The 21,084-nt window shown below is 40.1% G+C and overlaps 2 pseudogenes; one reads left to right on the top strand and one right to left on the bottom strand.

Moving 5' to 3' along the window:
* Positions 1-21,084, bottom strand: part of LOC137006055 (zinc finger protein 721-like) — a 970,851-nt pseudogene that overhangs the window by 216,837 nt on the left and 732,930 nt on the right.
* LOC137014085 (zinc finger protein 723-like) lies at positions 2,463-3,448 on the top strand (annotated as a pseudogene).

The raw sequence follows: 21,084 nt of genomic DNA, 5'->3' as shown, positions 1-21,084 counted from the left end.
ACTCTACCATCCTGAAATCTGCTGATATAGAAACTGGGGAGTGATCAGATATTAGAATATTATGATATTTAGAGGATCTTGAAGGTTCAATTGAAATTGGTTAGAAAATAGTCAATCCTTGTATATTTGAATTATGAACATTAGGAAAAAAAGAAATGGTCCTTGTCAGTAGGATGATGGAGTCTCCAAATATCAACTATATTCAATATCTGAATGCGGTTATTAAGAAAAGTAGCTGAGTTAGGTTTGGGAGTGCCTATTCATAAAAGGGTTCAAAAATACAATTAAAGTCGATATCAGGAGTGATATGAAAACAAACGTGGCTCATCTAAATTAGGAGCATCAAATGTAACATGTTTTTCTAAAATAATGCCCCTCACAATAAGATAACAGCCATTAATACTCGGTTTAGTGGACAAATGTTGAAAAGGAATATTCTTATGTATTAATAAAGACACTCCACAGGCTTTTGAAGAGAAGGTAGGGTGGTACATTTAGTCTATCCACCTGTGAGCACAGGAGTGTTTAATATGAGTCTCGTGTAGAAACTATATGTCTGCATGCAAAGAATTCAAATGTGCGAAGACAATATTATTTAAACCACACACATTCCTGCTCAGAATATTCAAATGCTTCTTAAAGGTGCCCTAGAACCCTTTTTCACAAGATGTAATATAAGTCTAAGGTGTCCCCTGAATGTGTCTGTGAAGTTTCAGCTCAAAATACCCCATAAATTTTTTTAATTAAATTTTGTAACTGCTTATTTTGGGGCATCATTATAAATGTGACGATTCAGCGCGTCCCCTTTAAATGCTCACGCTCCCCGCCACCGAGCTCACGACTCTATAATACATTGAATAAACAAAGTTCGCACAGCTAATATAACTGTAGGGCCTCGTTCGACACATCTCACCAAATGATGTTATCAACAAGGAACATGACCAAACAAAGCTTCATTTGACCAAGGGTTCATTCGCTAACCCCAAAATCCCCAGGGGCACTGGATAGCTCCTAATTCCAGCTAGTCAGCATTAAGAGAAGTGGTAACGTGACTTAAGAACAGAGAACATCTGTTCTGAGGCCTTCCTGATCACATTAAATGTATAGATGCTCACAAAACCCTTCTGTATCAAACAAACAGAATTAACGGACCTGAAAAGAACAACGGATCCACACAGACATCCTCCTTTTTAGGAGTCAGTTTTGACCCGATCACTTGTGACTCCGGTGGCTGTTTAATGACTCTATGCTTACAGACTCAATGTTGAATTTCAAATGGACAATCATTAAGAGATCATTATAAACTATATTCAGAATAATACATGCCATGATGTAATTACTAACATGTCTATTCAGTGTATTCAATATGTGGGTTTTCTTCAAATGCATTATTGTAATCATCGATTTATTAGGTTAGGTTAGTAATATGTGTGCAAGAAGTTTGTCATGTTTGAGTTAGGGCTGGGCGATATATATCGCATGCAATTGTCACGCGCATTTCGTCAGTAAAGCTGGTTCCCTGATTACCGCTAAATCGCCATTACCTGCTTTCAAATGGAGCGGCATTTAATAGACAGAACCGTAGATCACTGACAAGCCACGCAATATCGCTTTCATATCTCAGATGAATCACCTTCGATAATGAACGTGATATTGCGTGGTTTGTCGGTGAACTACGGCTCTGTCTATTAAAGGCCGCTCCATTTGAAAGCAGGTGATGGCGACTCCGTGAATGTGTGTGTGCGTATGTGTTTAGGCATAGTTTCTTGTAATCATTAGAAGTAGTCAATAAAGCCTTGTTTTGATTTTCTCATAAGTCTCTTGTGCTGTGTTTCAAGTTAATGTCTTAAACGTAAAGATCAGTTACCTCTTGCTTATAATTACATGATAATAATCATAATAATAATCATAATAAAATATTGTTACTGTTGGCCGCAGTAAAATATTTTATCCAGAATTGGTAAAATAGTTTAACCTCAATTTTCGCTGGACGAATAATTGAAGTGTTAAATATTAATTCTGAAACTTTTACAGTGAATCATTTACAGTTGATTCAATTTTTATTCCCTGTAACTTAATTACCCCTCGTAATAATCAAATTGAGCTAATAAATGAGCTAAGGTCCTGCATAGTTATTGATAAAGTTGTATATCATAAAATGTAGAAGTTATTCATAAATAAAAGTTGGTGTCAAAATATGACAATAATTGTGTCATTCATCAACATATTTAATAGTTCTCACTACAGAAACATGGTGATTTGTCTATAATGTTTTAAATATAATAACTGTTTCAGGGACATAATAAATATATAAAAGGCATCAAAGTGATCAGAATATTGTATAGCAGTCATCTACTTCAGTACATGAAGGTTCACTTTTATGTTCTTTCACTTCATAATCCTCATTTTGAATTACTTTAATATACTGAAAATTAACTTTTTTTGTTGTAATTTCAGAGCTGATGGAAGTGAAGGAGGAGAGTGAAGAACTGAGTGAGGTGGAGGAGGAACATCATGACAAACCTGGAGAAAAAACTTTGAGTCGCTCAAAGACTAAAACTACTTTTTTAAAGAAAAGACACAAGAAATCTACAACCTGCACTCAGTGTGGAAAGAGTTTCACAATCAAACAACAACTTGAGATTCACATGATAATTCATACAGGAGAAAAGCCGTTCACATGTGATCAATGTGGGAAGAGTTTCACAACAAAACAAAGCCTTGAGATTCACAGTTCAGTTCATACCGGAGAGAAGCAATTCGCATGTAATGAATGCGGCAAAACATTTCTCTGGGCATCAAACCTGAAGAAACATCTGACAAATCATACAACGGAGAAGCCACATTCATGTTCTGTGTGTGGAAAGAGTTTTTCACAGCTGTATAGTTTACAAGAACATCAGAAAACACTGGTGTGAGAGAGTACAAGTGCTTTGAGTGTGAGAAGACTTTTACTACAGCAAATGGTTTAAAACTGCACCAGAGAATTCACACTGGAGAAAAACCTTACAAGTGTTCACACTGTGACGAGAGATTCAATCAGTCATCAAATCTGAAAACACACGAGAGGATCCACACTGGAGAAAAAACGTACAAGTGTTCACACTGTGACAACAGATTCAGTCAGTCAGAACATCTGAAAACACATGAGAGGATCCACACTGGAGAAAAACCTTTCAAGTGTTCACACTGTGATAATAGATTCAGTGTGTCATCACATCTGAAAACACATGAGAGGATTCACACTGGAGAAAAACCTTACAAGTGTTCACAGTGTGACAAGAGATACAGTCAGTCAACAGATCTGAAAACACATGAGAGGATACACAGCAGAGAGAAGCGGCACACGTGTGATCAGTGTGGAAAGAGTTTCTCTTTTAAAAATCAGCTGAAGATACACATGAAGATCCATGCAGTGCAGAAACTGTCAGCATTCTACCTCCTGTAGTTTGTCTCCATGCCTCTAGAGGCCCCCTGTGTTCCCCTCTGTCTTATTCTTCCTCGTTTGATCTTGTTAGCATTATCCAGGTCACCTGTGCCTTGTTTCTCTTAGGGTATTTTAGCTGTGTTTTTCCTTTTGTTCCTCACTTGGTTTTTGAGTCTTGGCTGCGTGCTACCTGCTTGTTGTTCCAAGTCTTTCCTAGTCCTTCCATTCTACCTCAAGTAAGGTGTTCTTAGTCATTTCATTGTTAAGGAGCTCTAGTTTTGTTTTCTCCCCTCGAGGAGCTTTTATTTTTATATGTTTCTCTTATGTTACCAATGCCTCTGTCTGAGAAGAACTTCTGTTAGATTTTTGGCTTGCAAAGACTTTTTTTTTTTTAATAAACCAACATTGCCTGGAGTTCTGCCTTGAGTGTTTCGTTTGGGTCCAACTTTACAACCTCTGTGGTCTAGTGGCAGATCTCTCAGCTACCACATCAGAGACCCGAGTTCTAGCCCGGCTGTGACAAGAAACCACATCAATAAGTAGTTCGTCTTTATGTGCTGAGAAACAAAGCAGTTTCCTTACAGCCATAAATTGAGCGTCAGTTCAGGCAGGCCTCATCGTCAAACTCCGTTACCAGCTGATTCACAAATTCCAACCACACCCATATCAGCTGATCTGGTTTTTATGGACTCCATTGGCAACTCTAAAATAAGGCGCATTACTTAATGCAGCTTCCGTCTCTCAGCTTGCTTGGCTGCTTCCACTGCACGCTGCTTGCAACCCACCTCCTCCCTAGCTCCTCCTTAAACTTGTGTTGAACTTAATCAGTGTCATTCTGTTGTCATTGATGCAGGCTCTGTTCTCAATAGATTTTCTGCTGCTCTCCCAGTTTAAAAATGGGAGGTTGTCCCCAGAAGCTGCTGCTGTTCCCGGTCTTGGCTTTTCATGGAGCTCATGAAAAGGGCTGGGAATTTAGAACAGAGCCATACCGCCAAATTGTAACTTTAGCAAAATATGCCAATAAAAAATTGACTAAATTTTGTCTCTTGTAATTTTTGACTTAAGTAGTCCTGACTGAATATGTGGCAGGACAGTTTGGTGGTTGCTTGAAAAATCTGAATCTTCTCCTGAAACTACAACAGAACGATCAAATCACTGTTAAGACAGACTGTATGGATTCTTCCCTTAAGGTCATTGTGACAAACTAGTGACTTAAACTTAGTGAACAAACTGCCATGTTTCTTTCTATTATTGTCATTTACAACATAACAATAAAACAACCTACAACTGTCTATTTGTTGTTGCTCATCTTCATTCTTTCCATGATAAATCTCCCACCATTTCCCATCATCAGTCCTTCGATCTTCTGCAGTAGTTCTTGTACCTGAATGTCTGACTTGCTCTTGATATTGAAACAGGAAAATCGTCCTCCACATTCAGTCAACAGCAAGATCTTTCAGTTTTAGATGTTCATCCAGATCCTCCAGTTCATCTCCATGTGTGAACAGAATCATGATGTACTTCTGAACTTCAGGACCAAATAAACACTTCGAAATCCAGGATCCTCTAGAGGAATGGTGAGCAGAACTGAGACCTGCTGAACATCTAGAGACCAGCTGCTCTTTCATAATCTCCAGCAGCTCTTCATTCAGATCTGGATCCAGTAGATCTGGAGAAATAATTACATGCTTTTCTCCCATCTGTGTTTTACCATCACACACTTCAGACTCGTGCTATTTAAACCTGGTATCTCCCAGTATAGTGTTTCCAGATTAGTTTTTCCCAGAACCATTTCTGTCCATTAGAAGATTCCTGATCACTGGATTATCTGGGCGGCATTTGGTCTCTGAAATAAAAACATGGAATATGGGATTTAAGTTAATGTCATTCTTCTCACTGGAGGTCAAGCATAAGAAAAGAAAATGTCTATGTTTCACAAACAAACATAAAATATTGTTTTAAGTGTGTAAATGAGTCTTAAAGCAGAAGCCTGTGAACTTTAAATCCACTGGAATAAACAACTGCAATTATTAAAAAAAAAAAAAAAACACCTCTATATTAAGTTATAAGTGATTAATCCAATCAGCTAATCTAAACAATGATCAATTAATATTGGAATGAAATGTTTCAATGTTTGACCTGAGAACCTGTTCACATTCAAACTGGATTGAGTCTGAATCAGTTTATCAGATGAAACTCGCCTGCAGTTTCATTCTTCACTGAAAAACACATTCACACTTACAGAAGATTCACTTCAACATAGTTTGATCTGAATCAAGACAAATTGATGTGTTTTACTGAAGTGTCTCTCTCACCTCCGAACTCAATGACTCCTCTGTTCTCATAACTAATGAAAGAAAAGAAGCATTGAGCATCATTCATAATGTTAATGAATGTTTCATTGATTGAGTCATTCCTCACATTGAACTGCAGCTCCAATGTTTTATAGTTAAAATCAAAGAACATATTCATCTGTTGTAATGTTTAAACACAAAAAAATATGATTGAGCTGTTTTGAGAGATTGAGCTGATTTACTCCATCTGCAGAATCACAGATGAATCTTATCTCAGGATTCAGATTCACACAGTGAGAAGTGATGAGATGATTAGAAGAGAAATAACAGGATTGTAGGATTTAGACTTTTGAATTTTATCTCTAGGACTGTTAAAAAGGAAACACTCGCCCTGGTGGTCCAGTCAGAACCCATGAGCTCAGTCAACCACAATTCTTTCCTTTGATGACTTTACTGAAGCATTTGTGTGTGGTCTGTACAAAGATAAATAACAATTACAAGAAGTAAATAACACAGACTTCAGATTCAATTATTTAACAGTCCAATATAACAAACAATAATACATGTAATGAGGAATATTACAAACAATCAGATAATAAATAGTATGTGAAGCAGTATGTGCATTTGGCGTGCTGTCTGAGGAGAGGGATCTGAGCTCGGTATTTGGCCCGAACCCAGAGTACTCCCCAAAAATTGCAAACCAATGCAGGACAGCAGCCAGAAACATTTCTGATGACCCTCAAAAATTACAATTCGTAGGCTGATTGTGCTGTTTGGTAGGTTAGTTTAAAGGGGTTGGGAATGTTCTCGTCATATTTGAAAACAATGCTGCAGCAGCGAAGGCGAGTTTAGACAGGGCTGAGTTCCTGCGGGAGTCGAGGTAACCTTACTGCTGCGGCAGTGGAGAGAATAGCCAGAGGAACTGAGCACCTGTGGAAGCCGAGGTAACATCACGATTGCGGCAGTGGAGGAATTGGCCAGAAGAACTGAGCTCCTGCGGGAGCCGAGGTAACATCACTGCTGTGGCAGTGGAGGAATCGGCCAGAAGAACTGAGCTCCTGCGGAAGCCGAGGTGACATCACTGCTGTGGCAGTGGAGATACTGGCCAGAAGAACTGAGCTCCTGCGACATCACTGCTGCGGCAGTAGAGATATTAGCCAGAATAACTGAGCTCCTGCAGGAGCCAAGGGAACATCACTGCTGTGGCAATGATAGAAAAATTCCACTGTATTGGAATGATGGTATTAGTTGAGTTGGAGACGAGGTGGCATCACTGCTGCGGCAGTGGAGAGAATGGCCAGAGGAACTGAGCTCCTGCGGGAGTCGAGGTGGCATCACTGCTGCGGCAGTGGAGAGAATGGCCAGAGGAACTGAGCTCCTGCGGAAGCCGAGGTAACATCACTGCTGCAGCAGTGGAGAGAATAGCCAGAGGAACTGAGCGCCTGCGGAAGCCAAGGAGACATCACTGCTGCGGCAGTGGAGAGAAAAGCCAGAAGAACTGAGCTCCTGCGGGAGCCGAGGCGAAATCACTGCTGTGGCAGTAGACAGAATAGCCAGAGGAACTGAGCTCCTAAGAGAGCCGAGGCGACATCACTGCTGTGGCAGTGGACAGAATAGCCAGAGGAACTGAGCTCCCGTAGGAGCCAAGGCGACATCACTGCTGCGGCAGTGGAGATATTAGCCAGAGAATCTGAGCTCCTGCGAAAGCCAAGGTGACATCACTGCTGCGGCAGTGGAGAGAATAGCCAGAGGAACTGAGCTCCTGCGAAAGCCGAGGTGACATCACTGCTGTGGCAATGGAGATACTGGTCGGAAGAACTGAGCTCCTGCGACATCACTGCTGCGGCAGTAGAGATATTAGCCAGAATAACTGAGCTCCTGCAGGAGCCAAGGGAACATCACTGCTGCGGCAATGATAGAAAAATTCCACTGTATTGGAATGATGGTATTAGTTGAGTTGGATATGCTGGCTTGCAGGTATGTGTAAGAGAACAAGCTGGAGCTGAAACTAGCTGATAAGTGTTTGTTGGGATTCTTTAATATGGAAGCGATTAGAACAAATGTAGTTCTTAAAAGCTTCTAATGACCAGCAACCAAGTGTTTGAATCTGATGCTGGGAGAGGCCTTTTTGGGTTGCTGTAGTTGCTGCATAGGGTTCTAGGGGAGGTGGCTTGAAGAATGTAGTTAAGAGAGGTGTCAATGAGAGTTTTTAGTGGGTGGTTTATGGAAATATCAGCTCTGAATAATAAGGTACCGTGGTTGGGAATGGGTCCACCTCTGGTTCCAACACCTTGAATTTCTAAGAGGATCTGATGTTGTTAGCAATGGAGTTGGTTCCAAGGTTGTAGCATTTGGTGGGATGGGCATCCGATTGTAGTAGACAGGGTGAACAGCCTTTTGTTTGTGGGACAGTGCAAGGAGGAAGAAAGGCCGGGACCGAGGCTGTTAGCGGAGACAGCCTCTTGCTCGGGTTGGCCCCTGGAACCTGGGAAGGAACAGGGTGGTTAGAAAAGAAGGAAGCTGGGGAAAATAGGATGTCTGGGCCTACATCAATAGCGAAAGTAGCCTCACGCTACGGTCCGTAATTGAACTGTAAACCAAAGACAAAAGAGAGGTAGGATGAGAGATGGCAGGATGAAATGGCTGAGACGGCTGAGCTTGCTCCGCTAGTAGAGGCATCCTCATGTTAGGAGGGAAGGCAATTGTTGCCGGTGAAAGCTGCAGTGTGTGGCTAAGTGGTGGGAGGACGAAAGTGGGGAATCTGGGGCACAGCCCATGCTTGCTACTGCTGTGGCCTGACGCTTGTTTCTAGAGCATGAATTGAAAACGCCCCTGGCGTTTCCTCCGAGTAGGCAAGGGAGGCAGTGCCTCCTCAAAAAAAATAGGATGAGAAAATAATCAATATTACATATAAAACAACACAAATATAACAAATTATGACATTAAAAAGAGCGCAAGTCACACGTATTTCTAAAGGAACACTGCCCAACAGCGACACCCGCAGGTAAAGTTACACAGAGGAGACATGCCTCCCTTACCTCTCATAGGAATCCATATAAAATCATCAGACCCTCGGCGTGCGGTGGGTTTTGTGGGGGGTAATTGAGAACGAATGGGGGAAAGTCATGTGAGAGGAGGCAATGTCTCCATCGCGCTATGATTGGATATAATTGGCTATGATTGGATTGCTCGTTCCGCGCGTCAGTTAGACTGAACAAATGATGGCGTCAATCGGAAGACTAATTGAAAAGTAAGTAAACAGATCACAGTTAGATATCACCGCTTTATGTCACGTCAAAATCAAACTTGAAATGGACTGGAAGCATGATGACTGCTGGGTTTTTAGTGCAGTCAGCTTGGTGAAATTAAAAATACAATTCGTGTCTGTGACAGACGGTTTTAATGGAGCATCACTGATGATCCAAACTATCCTAGGTTGAAAATTAAAAAGAAAAACCACAATACACAAATAAAATATATTGTTTAAATTATTATTGCATTTAGTTATTATTTTGGAATGAATATAGAAATGCTTAAAACACTAACTTGATGAGATTGACTTGGTTTTGATAAATAGAACATTACATTGTTAATGTAAAATTACAAAATAGAATTGTATTTGGTTTCTTTTTTTTTTCTTTTTTGATGTACTGTAAAGTAATGTTCATTTAACAAGGAAGATGTGTCAACTTTAAGAGTAATGCACATGAATTTACATTGATTCATAAAAAAAAAAGAAATGTGCCTCCTCATTTCAGAACACCACCGCACACCACTGAATTGAAGATACAAGAGTGAGGAGATGTGAGATGAAAGAGTGGCCTCGCGGGATTACTTGCATCATGAAGTTTAAATAGCTGAGCGAAGATAGTAATTCCTGTTTAGAACAGTTTGGACTGTTTGGAAGCAAACATAAATATCCTATTGATGATTACTTATGATGTGAAGCCTGGAAATTAAAGGTGCCATAGAATGGAAAATTGAATTTACCTTGGCATAGTTGAATAACAAGAATTCAGTACATGGAAATGACATACAGCGAAAAACAGCAAAAAAAAAACATTGTTTCCTCCTTCTTAGGTAAGTCTCATTTGTTTAAAAGACCTCTGAAGAACAGGCGAATCTCAACATCGACTGTTATGCAACAGTCGGGATCATTAATATGTACGCCCCCAAATTTTGCATATACCAGCTCATGTTCAAGGCATTAGACAAGGCAGTATTAACTTCTGGAACTATGCACAGCTGAATCATCAGACTTTATGCAGGTAAGCAAGCAAGGACAATAGCGAAAGATGGCAGATGGAGCAATAATAACTGACATGTTACATGATATCATGATATTTTCAGTGGGATTTGTAAATTGTCTTTCTAAATGTTTTGTTAACATGTTGCTAATGTATTGTTAAATGTTGGGTAAAGTTACCATTGTTTCTTAGTGTATTCACGGAGATCAGAGCCATGTCATTATTTTCATTATTAAACACTTGCAGTCTGTATAATTCATAAACACAATTTAATTCTTTATAAATCTCTCCAACAGTGTGTAATGTTGGCTTTAGCCCATTAGCCATGTAGCATAGCCTCAAACTCTTTCAGAATCATATGTAAACATCCAAATAAATACTATACTTACATACTTACGCTGGGCGATATATTGCATGCGATTGTCACGAGCATTTTGTCAGTAAAGCCAGTTCCCTGATTACCGATAAATCGCCATCACCTGCTTTCAAATGGAACGCATTTAATAGACAGAGCCGTAGATCACTGATAAGCTACGCAATATCGCGTTCATTATCGCAGATGAATCACCTTCGATAATGAACGCGATATTGCGTAGCTTATCAGTGATCTACGGCTCTGTGTATTAAATGCCGGTCCATTTGAAAGCAGGTGATGGCGATTTAGCGGTAATCAGGGAACTGGCTTTACTGACAAAATACACGTGACAATCGCATGCGATATATCGCCCAGCCCTATTTCAGAGTGATTTCTATCTTCCGGTTTGAAAAGCAAAGGAGCAACATCACAAAATCTGACATCATCGTGTACTACTGGCAAGATTCGGAAGCTTGATTGCTCCAAGTAGGGCTGCACGATTAATCGCATGTGATTGTCATGCGTGTCTCATCAGTAAAGCCGGTTCTGTGATTAGCGGTAAATGTCCATCACCTGCTTTCAAATGGAGCGGCACTTAATATACAGAGCCGTAGTTCGCGGACAAGCTACGCAATATCGCGTTCATAATCGCAGATGAATCGCCTTCGATTATGAAGGCGATATTGCGTAGCTTGTCCGCGAACTACGGCTCTGTACATTAAGTGCCGCTCCATTTGAAAGCAGGTGATGGACATTTACCGCTAATCACAGAACCGGCTTTACTGATGAGACACGCATGACAATCTCATGCGATTAATCGTGCAGCCCTAGCTCCAAGTATAGGCTGGTCGGACATGCTGACGTCAACAGTTTCTCAATTAATTCATGATGAAAAGCTCATTCAATCCAATCACTGCACTGTAGTATGCATAAGATTATAATTGCGGTATTATATATGAGGAAGTATCACTTCTCTTGCCTCTGTCTTTTATCATTCAGAGACATATAATTGGTGAAGTTTGGGTGCATGTTGTCATGGTTCATGGGTTCACCAACTCATTCTTGCTCTGTCTCTGTGTGAGTTTGTGTTTGGGTGCTGTCAGTGTCAGTTAGTCATTAGTGTCGCTAGATGACTAATTGCGCTGATCAGTCACAGGTGTGTCTCGTTATCTGTCCTATATGTAGTTGTGTGTTTGCTGTGTTTCTTTTTCAGATCATTCTTGTGTTTCATGGTTTTGGTCTTGTGTTATCAGCAGTTCTCCCTTTGTCTCCTGTTTCCTGTGAGTTTGTTCTGATCGAGTGGGGTTTCTCATCCAGCCTTGTTTCTCTGGATGGCCATCTTCCTATGTGGATCCCAGCCTGCTGCAGTCTTGTCACCACCCAAAGCCTGTCATCTTGCCTTGTTTTTGTGGATTAATAAACTGTTAAAAATTGCAACTGGATCCAGAGTTTTTTCCTGACATAACGATCTGACAAACTATGGATCCAGCGAGTGCTGCCGAACTAAGAGATTCTATCTAACAACAACGTCCAGTTTGATCGACAGGAGGAGCAGATTGTGGCAACAGGACATGCTGTGCAGGCTTTGGTGGCACAGGTCTCTGTATTGACCATGCAGTTACTACAACTTCGAACCGTCTCTGCCCACACTCCCACTATGCCCAGCCCACCATCCGCGGTTCCATCTGGTGATCACTCTGTCTGAGCCACGGACCCTCAATTGCCAGCCCCCACAGTATATTCTGGTGAGCCACAATTATGCCGTTCCTTTCTGACTAAATGTTCCATGTTTTTTGCTCTCTAGCCATCATCATTTCCCAAAGAGGAGTCGAAAGTGGCATTTGTGATAACATTGTTATTGGGACGAGCAGTGCTGTGGGGAACGGCAGTTTGGGAGCGAGGTCATCCGTGTTGTGCATCGATTCAGTATTTTAATGCGGAGCTCAAGAATATGTTTGATCGCTCGGTCTCTGGGAGAGAGGTGGCACAAGCATTTGTGGACCTCCGTCAAGGAGAGAGAACTGTTACGGACTATTCCATCGAATTCCAAACTCTGGCGGCAGAGTGCAATTGGAATGTGGAAGCACAGTGGGATGTCTTTCTGCATGGGCTGGCCGACCGTGTACAGATGAATGAGATCTACACACTGGATTTGCCTACCACATTAGATGAATTGATTAATCTGGCAATCCGGGTGGATGCGTGGCTGCAGCGTCGAGATCAACATGCTCATAACAGTCGGATGTCTGCTGTGGAGAGGGAGTGTTCCATCGCAGCTGTTGATACGGTCGGTCCCTCGTTTGCTGCGACTCTCCTCCCGGTAAGACTGCAGTGGGGTGGTGGGAGTCATCGGTGTGAAGCCCTCGGGGACTCCGGAGCGGAGGGCAAGTTTATGGACATTAACTTGGCTTACAATCTCAACATTCCTGTGGATTCACTTACTCATCCAATATCCGTCAATGCTCTGGGTGGACAGCCGCTGTCACACATTACTCATTCCGCAGGGCTGGTGAGTCTCACCACATCCGGCAACCACACAGAATTAAATTCTATTTTACTGACACTGCCTTGGTTCACGTGGTGCTGGGGCATCCGTAGCCTCCCAATGGATGTGGTTTCTGACAGGGGGCCCTAATCTGTATCCAAATTTTGGAGTTTTGTCATTTACTGGGTGTGAGTGTCAGTCTGTCTTCTGGTTTTCATCCTCAGAGCAGCGGCCAAACTGTGCGGGCCAACCATACTTGAAAGAGTATTGCGATGTTTGGTGTCACAGAATCCTTCCTCCTGGAGCCAGCAACTCTCATGGGTAGAGTACGCACATAACTCGTTACCAGTGTCATCCACAGGTCTTTCTCAGTTTGAGTGTAGCTTAGGTTACCAGCCACCTGTGTTTCCTAGCCTGGAGTCCGAAGTTGCGGTCCCCTCTGCTCACGCCTTCATCCAGAGGTGCCATCTCACTTGAAGAAGAGCCCGAGAGACTCCCCTCCAAGTGGATGAACATGCTCATAACAGTCATAACAGTCCACTAAGGCTCAGGTCGATCGCCACCAGTCGAAGCCTCCTGTCTACGTCGTGGGTCAAAAAGTGTGGCTTTTTTCCAAAAATATTCCTCTCCACTCCGTGTGTAATAAAATAGCTCCCAAATTCATCAGCCCATTTACTGTCACTAAAATTCTTAGTCCAATCACAGTGGCAGTCCATCTCAAACTTCCTCCGGCTTACAGGAGAATTCACCCCACCTTTCATGTTTCTAAAATAAAACCTGTTTTTCATTCCACCATTAATACGCCTGCTTCAGGGGAGTGTCACGGTTCATGAATCCGCTGTCTCATTCTGGTGTCTGTGTGTTCTGTAGTGTGTCACCTGATTGTTCGTGTGGGCGTCGCCGCTGATTATCTGATCAGCGGCAGCTGTTTGCAATCACACCTGCCTATATAACGCCTTGTTTTTCATCTCATGTTTGTCAGATCGTTGTTTGGAGTCCTGGTGTTGTTGTCTCGTGTTTGCTCGTGTTGTTTGTTCCTTGGACTGGATTTCTCGTTGTTTCCTGTTTCCTGTTTCATCGTTGGATTGTTCTCTGGATTTCACCCACGGATTACACGGCACTGGTTCACGGACGCACTTCACCAGTCACCATTCATCTGGACTCTCAGCGCCCATCGAGGTCCCTGCGTCACCACTCTCCTGCTGTGTTCGTTGTGTTATCTGTGACTGACCATCTGTGTGTGAAGCTCTTAATAAAAGAGATTAACTTGCTATTGCATCCGTCATTATTTACGTGACAGGGAGGGGCTCCAAAGCCTGTTCTGTTTGAGTCCAACCATGTTTCTCTGGACTGCCGTCTGCCTGTGTGGATCTCAGCCTGCTGCAGTCTTGTTGCCACCCAAAGCCTGTCATCTTGCATGTGTGTGACCACCCAGGTCAAAAAAAAGTGCAGTAAAATACACTCTTTTTTTAGTATACTTAATACACTTCCATAATGTACTTAAGTTAACAAAAATAGAGCACTTTATTTTGTACTTAATGTACTAAAAGCTGTACTTTAGTACTTATTCATTTGGTTCATTTGGGAACATTTTATTGATAAAAAAAAAAATTCCCCCAACCAGAAAATATTTTTCCGATGCCTCAGGGCAACGTTGTGCGACAATGGTACAGAGTCTTTTAGAAAATTATCTTCAAAATCTAATTTTTTTTTTTTTTAAATTCAAGAAATCATTAAGTAAAGAGGGAAAAACACTTGAAAGACATTGATATATTGAATTTGATACATGCATAGGTCTGTATCATGTAGTGTGCTATGCAATATAATGTACTTCATGTGATAAGATTTCACTACGTACGAAACTTCAAAAAGCAGTTCTCTGCTGTGACATAGTGGTGTATGTTACAATTTTTGCACATCACTTTGGGTGTTCCTGCACACCCAGGAACCTTGCATCTTCCCTTCTTATAATACATTGTGGCCAATGAGAGGTACTGTCTAAAACCTGCTTGAAAAGTACCCCTTATCGCACAACGTTGCCCTGAGGCAACGAAAAGAAAAACTGAATTTCTGAACATGCAAAATAAAAAAAACTTCATAAAACCTGACAAAAAGCTTCTCTACACCTTCTTACACACACACATATTTTTTATGTACAGTTCATGTCATTTTAAATAAGATTACTAAAGCAAATTATCTTGCCTTCTTCTCATACCATGTGCTCCTGTGACCATGTGTCAGAACAGGACGTCCCACTTTTAAATGGTGCTTGATATTGACTCCAACACCTTACTGGACTGTTCTTTGATACTTTCTCAACCTTTCTAATTGGTTGTAATCATTTAAAAAAGATTTTACTAAACATAGGGCTTAAGAAAACTTTCCGTTGCCTGAGGGCAATGCTGTGCTGTAGAGGGTTAAGAACATCTAAGTGTACTCAACTGTGCTATTTTGAGACACCATTAAATTGAACTAAAATGTGCTTTTAATATACTATCTCTGTATTTAAAAAAAAATATACTTAGTAACATCTTTTAGTACACTTGAACCCATCTATCATACACTTTTAAATGTACTCATCAGACATAGGAAATACACTTAAGAATTATTTAAAATATAAGAATTATACAAAATGTATTTATAATGTTGTTGTATGCATACATTATAAATACATTTTGTGTATATTCATTATTATTATTATTCAAAATTTCAACATTCTAACGGTTTTAACATTTGAACTGTTTGTCATAGAAAAATTAAATTTAGTTCATCTGATTCGTCTCTTCATGCTGATGCTCTTCAACTTCTTACATTAAGTCTCCACCCATTACAGTAGCGGCCATTTTGAAAAGTACAGTATTTGTTTTTTTTCGCTTCTTCTCCTTCAAAATTTGTCCAATTTTGTCCAATCTTTGATCAGATTATCTTTGGACTGAGCCGCACAGAAATGATTGAACAGATTTTTTTTATTCATCTTTGTTCAAAGGTTATGATGTCACGAAGTTAACGAGGTCGACCCGAAATTAGTATAGAGGCTGTATCTCGGCCAAACTTTGAGCAATCGAAACAAAAATTGGTACGCTTCATCAGAACCATGGTCTGAGGGTCTATGCCAAATTTGGGAACAGCGCCACCTACAGGTCATGAGATATGAAAAATGGCTATTTTGGCCAATAACTTTTGAACAGTTTGTCAGAAAATCAAGATCTTGGTGTCTATGGATTCCTTGGATCATGCCAAATCCGACGATACCGATTCTGTCAATATTGGATGTATCACGTGTCCGCCATTTTGAATTTTGTCATAAATTGCGATATCTTTTAAACAATTTGACATATCTTCACAAAAATTGGTATGTATGACCTTTAGAAGGTCGTGAAGGTACCTGAGAAGTTTCAGCACAGCGCCACCTACTGTTCCACAGATGTAATGATTATTTCAAAACGCTTATAACTTTTGAAAACACTTTCCAAAATGTGTATGCTTCATGTCATTTTATTCCCTGGCTTATGCCGATTCCGACAATGTATCATTTGCCATTTTCCTTAAATGTACCTGTCTGCCATATTGAAGTAAATGAAAAACAGTTTTTTCGCTACTCCTCCTACAAATTTTGGTCAATTTTGTCCAAAATCAGCTCAGATGATCTTTGGACCGAGCATCAGAAATGACTGAACAGATTTTTGATATTCACTACCATTTCCGAGATATTCATCTCTGAATGTGACCTTGCTTGTGTTTGTTGTCTTATGCTAGTTAGCTTAGCACAGTAATTGCTTAGCATGCTAAACTATTGCTATTCTTTCTAATGTGGTCTTCAGTCAACAGGTTAACCAAAACTTAGTTGGCATTAAATAACTTTGCATACTAATATGGTTAACATGCTATGAAGCTTTTTTTTTTGTGAACTCTTTCTCACACTGAAACCTCTGCTTAGCATACTGATGAACTTGCATGGCTGATTAGCTCAATGTGTTACGCCACGGATCCCAAATGCTCTGCATCGTGGGTTCGAAACTCAGTGTGACACATGCCCAGACCGCATGAGGTACTGTGGCAGGAAAAGATGCAGAACTTGTGTCTGTTCTAGGCATTCTGCCTAAAACTGGTCTAATCTGAAGCTATCACATGCAATTCCTTTATGTCCAAATTCGTAGTTATTCTTCTTCCCCCTGTATGGTAATCAATGAACCATAAGAAGGAAAATTATCAAATTTGGCATGCTTGTAGTGATAGTAATTAAAAGTAATTTGACCAACTTTGGAGTATCTAGGACTAAGTCTATAGCGCCACCACCAGTTCAAATATTCACTTTTGTAAAGGTTATAACTTTTGAACCCTTTGTTCCAGAAAAATGAATGTCAATACAACTGATTCCTCTCTTCATACTGATCACATTCAATATCTTACATTAAGTCTCCACCCAGTACAGTAGTGGCCATTTTGAAAAGTACAGTATTCCGTTTTTTCGCTACTCCTCCTTCAAAATTTGTCCAATTTTGTCCAAACTTTGATCAAGTGATCTTTGTTCTGAGCCGCACAGAAATGACTGAACAGATTTTTTTTATTCATCTTTGTTCAAAAGTTATGATGTCACGAAGTTAACAAGGTTGACCCAAAATTGCTATAGAGGCTGTATCTCGGCCAAACTTTGAGCAATCAAAACTAAAATTGGTACACTTGATCAAGACCATGATCTGAGGTTCCATGCCAAATTTGGGAACAGCGCCACCTACAGGTCATGAGATCTGAAAAATGGCTATTTTGGCCAATAACTTTTGAACACTTTATTAGAAAATCAAGATCTTGGTGTCTATGGATTCCCTGTGCCATGCCGAATCCGAGGATATCGAATTCGTCAACATCGGATGAACCACGTGTCCGCCATTTTGAATTCTGTCATAAATTGCAATAACTTTTAAACAATTTGACATATCATCACAAAATTTGGTACATATGACCATCAGAGTGTCCTGAAGGCACATGAGAAGTTTCAGCACAGCGCCACCTAGTGTTCCACAGATATAATGATTTTTGCAAAATTGCTTATAACTTTTGAAAACATTATCCAAAATTTGTCTGCTTTATGTCATTTTATTCCCTGGCTTATGCCGTTTCCGACAATGTGTCATTTGTCATTTTCCTTAAATGTACCTGTCTGCCATATTGAATTAAATCAAAAACAGTTTTTTCGCTACTCCTCCCACAAATTTTGGTCAATTTTGTCCAAAATCAGCTCAGATGATCTTTGGACCGAGCCGCACAGAAATGACTGAACGGATTTTTGATATTCGCTACCATTCCCAAGATATTCATCTCTGAATGTGACCTTGCTTGTGTTTGTTGTCTTATACTAGTTAGCTTAGCACAGTAATTGCTTAGCATGCTAAACTATTGCTATTCTTTCTAATGTGGTCTTCAGTCAACAGGTTAACCAAAACTTAGTTGGCATTAAATAACTTTGCATACTAATATGGTTAACATGCTATGAAACTTTTTTTTTTGTGAACTCTTTCTCACACTGAAACCTCTGCTTAGCATACTGATGAACTTGCATGGCTGATTAGCTCAATGTGTTACGCCACGGATCCCGAATGCTCTGCATCGTGGGTTCGAAACTCAGTGTGACACATGCCCAGACCGCATGAGGTACTGTGGCAGGAAAAGATGCAGAACTTGTGTCTGTTCTAGGCATTCTGCCTAAAACTGGTCTAATCTGAAGCTATCACATGCAATTCCTTTATGTCCAAATTCGTAGTTATTCTTCTTCCCCCTGTATGGTAATCAATGAACCATAAGAAGGAAAATTATCAAATTTGGCATGCTTGTAGTGATAGTAATTAAAAGTAATTTGACCAACTTTGGAGTATCTAGGACTAAGTCTATAGCGCCACCACCAGTTCAAATATTCACTTTTGTAAAGGTTATAACTTTTGAACCCTTTGTTCCAGAAAAATGAATGTCAATACAACTGATTCCTCTCTTCATACTGATCACATTCAATATCTTACATTAAGACTCCACCCAGTACAGTAGTGGCCATTTTGAAAAGTACAGTATTCCATTTTTTCACTACTCCTCCTACAATTTTTGTCCAATTTTGTCCAAAATCAGCTCAGGTGATCTTTGGACCGAGCCGCACAGAAATGACTGAATGGATTTCTGATATTCGCTACCATTCCCAAGATATTCATCTCTGAATGTGACCTTGCTTGTGTTTGTTGTCTTATGCTAGTTAGCTTAGCATGCTAATTGCTTAGCATGCTAACCAGTTGTCATTCTCTTTAATGTGGCTCTTCAGCTATCAAGTTAACCATGAGCTTCATTAGCATTAAGTTAGCTTAGCATGCTAATATGGTTAGCATGCTAAGTAATGCTTTTTTGTAAATTCTTTCTTACACTAAAAGTTCTCTTCCACAGATTGTTGAATGTGCATCCTCACGTAGCTCAATGTGTAAAGCCAGTTACCTGATGAGCTCTGCACCCCAAGATAGTGGGTTCGAATCCCAGGTGGAGCGGTTTTATGAAATAGTGTGTTTTGATTCCTTTACTGCCTCTTGGATTAGAAATAAATGCTTTTTGTTTCATGCTGTGTTCATTTTCATCTAAGCTTATGTACATAAGTTCTGAGTTCATTTTCGCCCGTAATTCTGAACCAGCTGTTTCATGTTTGTTCATTTTCTGCTGTTTTCCCTCTTCCTGCTCTGTATTGCGCTACAGCATGATGAGCTGCAGAATGATCTAAAGTAGTTATTAAATATAACATTCAGTGCAGTTTTATAAAAATTCTTCATTTTGAGTTCATTTTCACATGAACTAATGAACTTCGGCAGGTGTGCCAACATTCACCTGCACAGTGGTGCAATGAGTTGAGAAATGGACATTGGACCCAGAGGTTGTGGGTTCAAATCCCATGTGGGGTGCCTTTATACAATTGTGTGTAATGAGTCATTTTGATACCTTTTTTATCCAAATAAGCATTGTACTAATCTTTATTCCTCTTGAATGAGATACAAGTGTTTTTAGTTCATTCCGTGTTCATTCTCTGAACTTCTATTAATTTTCATTTCATTTCCACCTGTCCTTCTGAACGAGGTGTTTAGCATGTACATTCAATTTCTGCTGTTTTTGCTCTTCCTGCTCCGTATTGCGCTACTGCCCCTTCTGGGGCTTGGTCCCGAATTGCTGCTTGCAGCTATATTATATTACTTATATTTGAAATACATGAGTCTATTTTTTGTGTCTGTTAAGTATATTAAAAAGTTTATGAAAGATGGGTTCAAGTATACAAGTGGTAACTAAATACATTTTTTAAATACAGAGATAGTATGTTAAAAACACATTTTAGTTCAATTTCATGGTGTCTCAAAATAGCACAGTTGAGTACACTTAGATGTTTTTAAGATTATATGAAGAAGTACTAAAGAAGAGCTTTTAGTATATTAAGTAGAAAATAAGTGCACAAAAATAGAGCACTTTAAGTACATTATGGAAGTGTACTGAAAAAGTGTATTTTATGGCACTAAATATATTTAAATTGTGCTTTGTGGACACACTTGGTCACGATCACGTCTGCTCCTGTCAGTTCCCGGACTGCACTTCCCACAATCCTCCCTGCTAGTCACATTTTCACTCCACACCAATCACCTGCTGCCACATACGGCTTAGCACACTGCACTGATCACCACACCCAGCTACAGCTCATTACCTGGACTATAAAGGACTGTCACACACACGCCAAAATGTGTGCTACATGGCTTACAAAGGCTTCATACAAACATATACACACAAACACATCTAAAAATAAAAAACAAAAATAAATAAATTGAGTGAATGAATGAGAACTTAAAATATTTATGCTCAGAGTTGTTTTATAATTTTGTAACTGCCAGTGCTTTTGTTAAATAGAGGGAAATTGACTTCTTTAGACTGGATAAAAACAGACTGAATATTATTAAGGTGGACTAGAGGACATTGTGAGTGCTTGTGTAATACTGAACAGAGGGCATTGGAAGTGCTTGTGCAACATGAGGGGAAACCTTATTTATTTTTGTTTAAGAACAATATTTGTTCCACTGTCTTCGGGCTGAGTTGATTTCTCTTTTTGGATATTATCTCCCCAGCCTTGGAAAATACCCGCTCACACGGCACAGATGAAGCTTGGCAACATAAAAATGTTTGAGTAAGAACATAAAGGTTTGGGTATAAGCATTTATGTGCTTCCCAGTATTTAAGAGGGTCCTCTCCTCTCGGAATATTTGACTCAGCCATGTAGC

Source organism: Chanodichthys erythropterus, chromosome 3 (assembly GCF_024489055.1).
Source record: "Chanodichthys erythropterus isolate Z2021 chromosome 3, ASM2448905v1, whole genome shotgun sequence".
Lineage (NCBI taxonomy): Eukaryota > Metazoa > Chordata > Actinopteri > Cypriniformes > Xenocyprididae > Chanodichthys > Chanodichthys erythropterus.
This window is presented reverse-complemented; position numbering and strand designations above follow the sequence as displayed.